General features: G+C 43.0%; 1 long non-coding RNA gene across 1 annotated transcript; it reads right to left on the reverse strand.

Annotated features, from left to right (window-relative positions):
• Nucleotides 1–1,813: 1,813 nt before the first annotated feature.
• Nucleotides 1,814–7,431, reverse strand: LOC110352892 (uncharacterized). The gene is made up of 2 exons (XR_002402634.4): nt 5,466–7,431; nt 1,814–2,736 (listed from the first exon to the last, which is right to left on the reverse strand). It is a non-coding gene; the product is annotated as an uncharacterized lncRNA (long non-coding RNA).
• Nucleotides 7,432–8,910: the final 1,479 nt, after the last annotated feature.

Raw genomic sequence — 8,910 nt, forward strand, 5'->3', positions numbered from 1 at the left:
TTCTATCCCAGGATATGAATTTTCTGGTGAGAGCTGTTAAATTTGTTGGTGTTACTGCTCAGCCTACTTTAAAAACAAACAAACAAACAAACAAACAAACAAATGAATCCGTTCCTTCCAAATCAAGAAAATCTCCTGTTTGTCACTCAGCGTGGTGTTGGTGAGAGGAGTACTGTTTTATTGCTTGATACGTAGTTTTGTTATCAGTAGTTTGTTCAGATACGTTTTCAAAACTGATGCAATAAGGCTTCATAAAAATAATAAGTGTTAAACACTTTGTGGTGGACTGCAGGCTAATTTTGTTGTCCATTGTTTTCTTTCCTTTACTAGTAACTAGTATGCAATGTAAGCAGTGAGTTATTTGACTGTTTTCCTCACTGTATATTATGAAATTCTTAACGTAAGCATAATTTGTCCTAATTTGTAAAGCTGTTTTCTAGAGAAAAAATAAATTATGTTTTTAAGCAACATAACAGTAAAAACAGATTGAAATTTATTAGGTGCAGATTTCTAGAGGGAGACCTGAGTAGGAGCTTAATATATATAAAACACAATGCTTTGTTTTATTTAAACGGAAGGGTTTGGTGTGCCCAGAGGAAAACATTTCATTATGGCTTTTTCCTTCACAGTCAAATAACTCCTCCCATCTAGGTTACCTGTATTTAGATCATGTACTGTTAATTTTCTGATTGATTTGGGAGACAGTTGTTCTTCTGATATTAAATGAAAAGAAAAACGGAAGTATTTTAAAACTCGATTTTAAATATGTAAATCATAATCTTCTTACTGATGGATCCTGAGGAAGTTGGTTTTGGTGTCAATGTCAATGATGTCAATAAATCCAGAGTTAAAATGAGTATGGAAAGACTTGTTGCTTTAATGTGCAATCACTTTATACTTTCCTGCGTACTTTTTTAGAGTGGCTTTGCCTTTCAAGCTACATACATAAAGTAGTACTCACTATGAAAACAAGTTTATGCAGCTCTGCTTTAGGGTACTGGAAAATTTATTTGTTATATCTCAATCTCACATCTGAGGCTGGAGCCCTGCCATCTGTGGTTAATTGTGCATTAAGGAGACTTCTGCCAGTACAAGTGTATAAGAAGACAAGTAAAAACTGAGTTGGAAATTATCTGCTAGAAATAAGAGAGAAACACATCTCTGGTATAACTAAAGCCTCAGAGAAGTCAAGGATCATGTTAAGTGTTAGACTTTCATGATGTATATGCTTTTCTATAGCATCTCCCTACCAAAACCCTATATAGTCCCCAGTGGACGTTGTCCCACACTCATCTCCCTTGTTCAATTCCCAAATAAAGGTAGATTTGCAGTATTTTGGAGAGTTAGTTGACAATTTGTGGGTTCAGCAGTGGGGGAAGCCTTATGATGTTGGATTTATCCTGTTCAAAAGAGCAGTTCAGTATTATGGTTTACATCCCTCTGAAGGTCAGCAGCAACTACGTTCATGTCAAGGAGGATGAGGCTGAAAGACATTAAGGGCTGCCACTCTACAGAAATGCCAAAAGCTTGCAAGCCTGTTAGTTTTAACTCTACAAGAGCATGCAGGCCACTTATTTCATTGAGACATGCAGAGCATATCTTGTGAAACATAGAAACTGGCTGCTAGAAATCAATAAGGTAGAAATAATCCAAAAAAAAAAAAAAAAAGAGCAATGGAAACTCTATCATAGAGGAGTGAATACATCAAGGAACTTTTTACGATGTGTTATAAATTAACTTTAGCAACATAATAAACACTTAGATATTGGTATTGCCAGAGAACTATAAGAAGGCATCAGAAAAGAAGGAAAAGTTTTGAGTTCAGAATACTCCATTTTTATTTGAATCAAAATTGCTAACATTTTCTGTGTGGAAAGGAGATTGGAGATGACTTTATAGTTTCACCTGTGCATTGTTTCTTTTAATGAAGTAATAAGTTCATTAGAAATTATCTCCCTGTGTTTGTGAATATGAGGTATGGGAAAAGGTAATGCCTGGTTAATGTTTATTTGGGTTTGCTTTACTTACACATGGAGCAGTCATCTAAGCAGAGTTCTGGGAACATGTATAGGAAAAAATATTAGTTTGAAGGCCATGTTTTGAATTAGTGTGACCTCTGCTTTACTTCTTGTGTTGTACCACAAAACATATTGAACATCTGAGGATATATTTTTTCAAAATAAAACACAAAACTTTACCTGTCAAGCTATACACAGTTGAACAACTAAGAATACAGAGGTTAATTGCTAAGATTACACAGGACTGAATCAGCTGTTCTGAATCAGCACATAATTCTGTTATCCTGGGAAGAATAAAAAATGGATCATGAGTCAGTCAAGGTACTCTTTTGCTTTAGTACTTGATGTTAGTGATGAATAAGTTGTTTCCTCTCGGTGCAGGTAATTCCCGGCCATGCAGTCAAGCTGGCTCTTGGCAAAGAGCAATGCTGCCACTATTCCCTACTGCTTGCTCTTAGTGAAAAGGCACAGAGTAATAGTTAGTACTAACTTTCCTTCCTGCAACCTGTAGGTCAGCAGCTGTGATGTCTCTATGGCTGTTTCTGTGCTGTGAAGCAGGCGTGAGGTTTATGTGGCTCTGTACCTCTGGTCCTGATCTGGTCCCTGCTCTGTTTACAGTATGCCATGGTGTGTCTCCAGAGCCTGGGACTTTAAACACTTCTTCAGCACCACAGATGGTGGGGTCTTCATTCCTGTGTGAATGAATCATGAGCAATACCTGCAATAAATTGGACAAAATGAACTGCATTGTCAATATATACAGAGGGCTGCTCTAGCAAATTATTCAGAACAGAAACTGTCTCCTGCAGGAGGAACTGGTCAACTGGATTTAACTCCTTAAAGTTGCATGGTAAAAAGAAAGAAAAAAAAAAAAGTTAAAAATTGTATAGTTCCTTCTTAGGAACAGAATGTGATGTTCACCAAATACCATTGCATGCTCTAAAAGGTACAATCCAATCAAATCCATCCCATTAATTTAACTGGCAATGAGTTTCAGTTGTGCAACTTTTTATGTAGAAGGAATAAGGAATAGAGGGGGGTGGGGGACGGGGGGCTTTACTTTTCCTGTGTACAATAATGATTCCCCCATGGAGAACTGTTGCCTTTAAAGAGTCTTTTATGGGTCATGGTGAACAGGGACAAGTAATGAATGCTTTTTACCAACTTGTTAGAAGCAAGCATGTTAATGATAAACTTTTTTTTAACTACATTTTTGAAACGAAGAAATGTAACCAGAAGCATTAGTTTGTGTGGTGATGGGTATTTTATTTTAGCTAAGAACATTTTTTTCTAAGGCTGTACATCAAGGGAGTTTTCACTTCAAAGCAGTCTGCACTGAGGAATAGTAACATCTAATGAAACTGATAGTTAGAGTATCAACATTCGCATCATAAATGGGTTGAGATAATAGTACCAGCAACTGTTGCACATCCTTTTTGATTTATTTCACTTTGGATCTTTACCACCTGCTGGACCAGTATAGCTTTGTTCACCCTGTTTCTTGTTGATGTTTTAAAATTAGCCAATATACCAAAAAAAACATATCAATCTGTGATCACTCTTTGGACTCAAATAGAAAGGATACGGATAATAGCCAATCAGGTATCCAGGGGAATTTTTTTTTAAAGCCTCAAACAGAAGGAAGAGAGCAAGTCTACACTTAAAAAATCTGGTTATACTACAAATTTCCTTGTACTTTACTGAAAAACCTGACAATGTATGTTTTTCTTATTTTAAAACAGCTGCTGCACTTGGGTAAATAGTGTTTAAAATAATGGAAATAATGGTGTTTTGTTTTTTTCCCCCTAGGGTTTAAAATAGGCTTTATAAGTATGCATTTCAAAGTGATTGTATGTTTTGAGCTTGCTGAAGATTGTGTTTGAACACATGAAATACGAATAGCTTCCATACTGGTATTATTGCTTTTTCCTAGCTGAGTATTGCTTCTTCCTAGCTGGATATTCTATCAATTCCATTTACCATACTAAAATGGGGGCAGAGGGTAACCTTTATGGGTTTCCCTCTTTGAAGTAAGAGAGAATCCAAAGTCGTCTTGATAGTGGTATGAAAAATCTATAGGTTGATGTCATTAATTGGTGAGAAAGTAAGTATAAATTTACCTTTTTTTTTTTTTTTTTTTTTTGGGGGGGGGGAGGAGGGAGGAGGATTTTTTGTTTTCTAATGCCACTAATTTTTCTGTTTTTTGACTCCTTTTAACTCGTTCACTCTACTTCAGCACTAGAGAGGATTAGGAGGCCACTGGGAAGCAGATGCACTCTGACAGTCATTTTTTGCTCCTCTTGTAAATCTGGAGGATCGCTCTCTTCCACAGTGCATGCATGTATGAATGTTGAGAGGGAGAAGTACCTCCACAGTGATAAATTCCTGGATCTTTGTTCCCAACACAGGGTTTTTTTTGTTTGTTTGTTTTTGTTTTTTAAACCAGAATATGATTTATCTTGTTGAAAAAAAAAGGCTTAGATTGAACACTGAGTTCCAAGGAGTAACATATCTGCATCTGTAGTGTTTGTTAGCTTAACCGGACTTGTTTAATAATCTGCTGAAAAGAAGCAGTGAAAGTCATCAGTAGAACAAACAAACAAAAAGTATTTTAATTGTAATTCTTTTTACTTATCTTCCAAGCACTGAAGTTACTGTATTCCAAGAGTTTGATCCATATTAAAAATACATTTCTTTGAGTTTTCTTAAATAGAAACAAAACAAAAAGCTAAAACAAAACAGCAAAAACTTGAGAATGGAAGCTGGTTTTGCCAAGCTTTAAAAACGACATTGATACTCCTTATGTAAATCACGTATGTTATCCATTTACTGGATTAACATAAGAGATGGGAAATCCTCCGGAGTGTTAATATATTATGAATACATCTGCCACTTGAGACAGTAGATACAGAAATGAGTTTGGTCTGTGGAGTTGTACACTGAAGATTAGCATAGTCCTACCAGTTGAATTCAATGATAGGTGTTTTTCTCTAATGTTCACCTCTATAAACCTTCGAGTGATTACAGAAGACTTTCTCATAGTCAAAAGATAAATTTGTTCTATATTTTGCTGCCTGTTTATGAAGATAACAATTGGAAAACTTATGCAGTCAAATCTCAGGACAGGTAGGGGCTCAGTCTAGGGAGAAGATTTTTATTTTGTTAGGGTATTAGGTGAAGAACCACTAAAATGATTAAGGGACTGGAACATCTCTCCAATGAGGAAAGGCTAATAGAGCTGGGACTGAGAGCTGAGCTCAGCTCTCCTTATAGGAGAGAAGACTCAGAGTGGGAAATTCTGATGTGTAAAAGTATCTGAAAGAAGACAGTAAGGAAGATGTAGTCAGGCTCTTTTCAGTGGTGTCCTGTGACAGGACAAAAGGCAAGGGACATGAACTGAAATACAGGAGGTTCCAGCTTAACATAAAGAATTTTATTTCTTCTTACCATGAGTGACAGCACTGGAACAGGTCGTCCAGAGAGACTGTGGAGTTTCCATTCTTGGAAATATTCAAGAGCTGTTTGGACACAGTCCTGGGCATCCTGCTCTCAGTGACCCTGCTTTGAGCAGGGGGTTTGACCTCCAAAAGGTTCCTTCCAACTCAGTCATTCTGTGGTTGTGATATTCTTTATCAGAGAGATTTAAGAGGTGACATTGTCGTGGTTCTGCTCAGCAGCTCCTGCCAGATCACCTGCTCCTGCGTGGTCTCCTCTCCACGGGCTACAGGTCCGGCCCGGAATCTGCTCCGGCAGGGGTCTTCCACAGGCGGCAGCCTCCGTCGGTGCAGGGCCACCTGCTCCACCGTGGTCTCCTCCACGGGCTGCAGCGTGGAACCCTGCTCCACCGTGGTACTCCATGGGCTGCAGGGGGACATCCTGCTTCACCATGGTCCTCACCACAGGCCACAGGGGACTTCTGCTCCGGCGCCTGGAGCACCTCTCCCCCTCCTTCTACACTGACCTTGGCACCTGCAAGGCTGTTTCTCACTCCCTTGACTCTCCCGGCTGCTGTGTGGCGCAGCAGTTTTTTCCCTGTCTTAAATATGCTCTCACAGAGGCGCAAAACAACATCGCTTATTGGCTCAGATTTGGAAAACAATGGGGCCCTTCCCAAACATGGGGCGGCTTCTAGATCTTTCTCACAGAAACCACCCCTATGGCCCCCTGCTACCAAAGCCTTGCCACGTAAACCCACTACATTCCACCCCTCGCCTCTGTGAAAAGCATATTTAAGATTACTCACAATATACTCTTACTTTACAATTATCACAACAACCTTCACTTAAATCAAAAAGAAAACAAAATTCACCACACCAAAATAAACATAACATCATCACAGCACCGACAAGGTGGACATTTTACACACACACCACCCCTCGTCCCTTCACCACACTAACATCTCACAGTTACTGCTTTCTTAAATTCTTCACAACTTGTACATTCTTAACAATCATCCTGCGCATATTTTGCCCGTTACTTCTACCAACTATCATCCTTATCTCAAATTCCTTGAGCCCCACGTTGGGCGCCAAAAAGGACTGTCGTGGTTCTGCTCGAGTGGGCAGCCGAGCTCCACCACAGCCGCTCTCTCACTCCCCTCCTCAAAGAGGAATGGGGAGAAAATATGTGAAAGGGGCTCAAGGATTGAGATAAGGACGAGAAAATCACGCAATAATTAGTGTAACGGGCAAACCAGACTCAGCATAAGAAGACAGATAGTAAGATTTATTGCTCATTACTAACAAGCTAGAGAAGTGAGAAACAAAGGAAAGAAACCAAAAGCACCTCCCCCCCCATCCACCCTCTTCCACCTCCTCCCCCCGAGCGGCGCAGGGGAACGGGGGAATGGGGGTTATGGTCAGTCTACAGCACTTCTTCTCTGCCGCTCCTTCTCGGTCACTCTCGTCCCCTGTGCTGTGGGGTCCCACCCACGGGATGCAGTCCTTGATGAACTGATCCGGCGTGGGCTTCCCACAGGCAGCAGCTCTTCCAGAACTGCTCCAGATATGGGTCCGTACCACGGGGTCCATCCCTCAGGAGAAAACTGCTCCAACCTGGCTCCCCCACGGGCAGCAGCTCCTGCCAGATCACCTGCTCCTGCGTGGTCTCCTCTCCACGGGCTACAGGTCCGGCCCGGAATCTGCTCCGGCAGGGGTCTTCCACAGGCGGCAGCCTCCGTCGGTGCAGGGCCACCTGCTCCACCGTGGTCTCCTCCACGGGCTGCAGCGTGGAACCCTGCTCCACCGTGGTACTCCATGGGCTGCAGGGGGACATCCTGCTTCACCATGGTCCTCACCACAGGCCACAGGGGACTTCTGCTCCGGCGCCTGGAGCACCTCTCCCCCTCCTTCTACACTGACCTTGGCACCTGCAAGGCTGTTTCTCACTCCCTTGACTCTCCCGGCTGCTGTGTGGCGCAGCAGTTTTTTCCCTGTCTTAAATATGCTCTCACAGAGGCGCAAAACAACATCGCTTATTGGCTCAGATTTGGAAAACAATGGGGCCCTTCCCAAACATGGGGCGGCTTCTAGATCTTTCTCACAGAAACCACCCCTATGGCCCCCTGCTACCAAAGCCTTGCCACGTAAACCCACTACATTCCACCCCTCGCCTCTGTGAAAAGCATATTTAAGATTACTCACAATATACTCTTACTTTACAATTATCACAACAACCTTCACTTAAATCAAAAAGAAAACAAAATTCACCACACCAAAATAAACATAACATCATCACAGCACCGACAAGGTGGACATTTTACACACACACCACCCCTCGTCCCTTCACCACACTAACATCTCACAGTTACTGCTTTCTTAAATTCTTCACAACTTGTACATTCTTAACAATCATCCTGCGCATATTTTGCCCGTTACTTCTACCAACTATCATCCTTATCTCAAATTCCTTGAGCCCCACGTTGGGCGCCAAAAAGGACTGTCGTGGTTCTGCTCGAGTGGGCAGCCGAGCTCCACCACAGCCGCTCTCTCACTCCCCTCCTCAAAGAGGAATGGGGAGAAAATATGTGAAAGGGGCTCAAGGATTGAGATAAGGACGAGAAAATCACGCAATAATTAGTGTAACGGGCAAACCAGACTCAGCATAAGAAGACAGATAGTAAGATTTATTGCTCATTACTAACAAGCTAGAGAAGTGAGAAACAAAGGAAAGAAACCAAAAGCACCTCCCCCCCCATCCACCCTCTTCCACCTCCTCCCCCCGAGCGGCGCAGGGGAACGGGGGAATGGGGGTTATGGTCAGTCTACAGCACTTCTTCTCTGCCGCTCCTTCTCGGTCACTCTCGTCCCCTGTGCTGTGGGGTCCCACCCACGGGATGCAGTCCTTGATGAACTGATCCGGCGTGGGCTTCCCACAGGCAGCAGCTCTTCCAGAACTGCTCCAGATATGGGTCCGTACCACGGGGTCCATCCCTCAGGAGAAAACTGCTCCAACCTGGCTCCCCCACGGGCAGCAGCTCCTGCCAGATCACCTGCTCCTGCGTGGTCTCCTCTCCACGGGCTACAGGTCCGGCCCGGAATCTGCTCCGGCAGGGGTCTTCCACAGGCGGCAGCCTCCGTCGGTGCAGGGCCACCTGCTCCACCGTGGTCTCCTCCACGGGCTGCAGCGTGGAACCCTGCTCCACCGTGGTACTCCATGGGCTGCAGGGGGACATCCTGCTTCACCATGGTCCTCACCACAGGCCACAGGGGACTTCTGCTCCGGCGCCTGGAGCACCTCTCCCCCTCCTTCTACACTGACCTTGGCACCTGCAAGGCTGTTTCTCACTCCCTTGACTCTCCCGGCTGCTGTGTGGCGCAGCAGTTTTTTCCCTGTCTTAAATATGCTCTCACAGAGGCGCAAAACAACATCGCTTATTGGCTCAGATTTGGAA

The sequence above is a fragment of the Anas platyrhynchos genome, chromosome 10 (assembly GCF_047663525.1).
Source record: "Anas platyrhynchos isolate ZD024472 breed Pekin duck chromosome 10, IASCAAS_PekinDuck_T2T, whole genome shotgun sequence".
Taxonomy (NCBI): domain Eukaryota; kingdom Metazoa; phylum Chordata; class Aves; order Anseriformes; family Anatidae; genus Anas; species Anas platyrhynchos.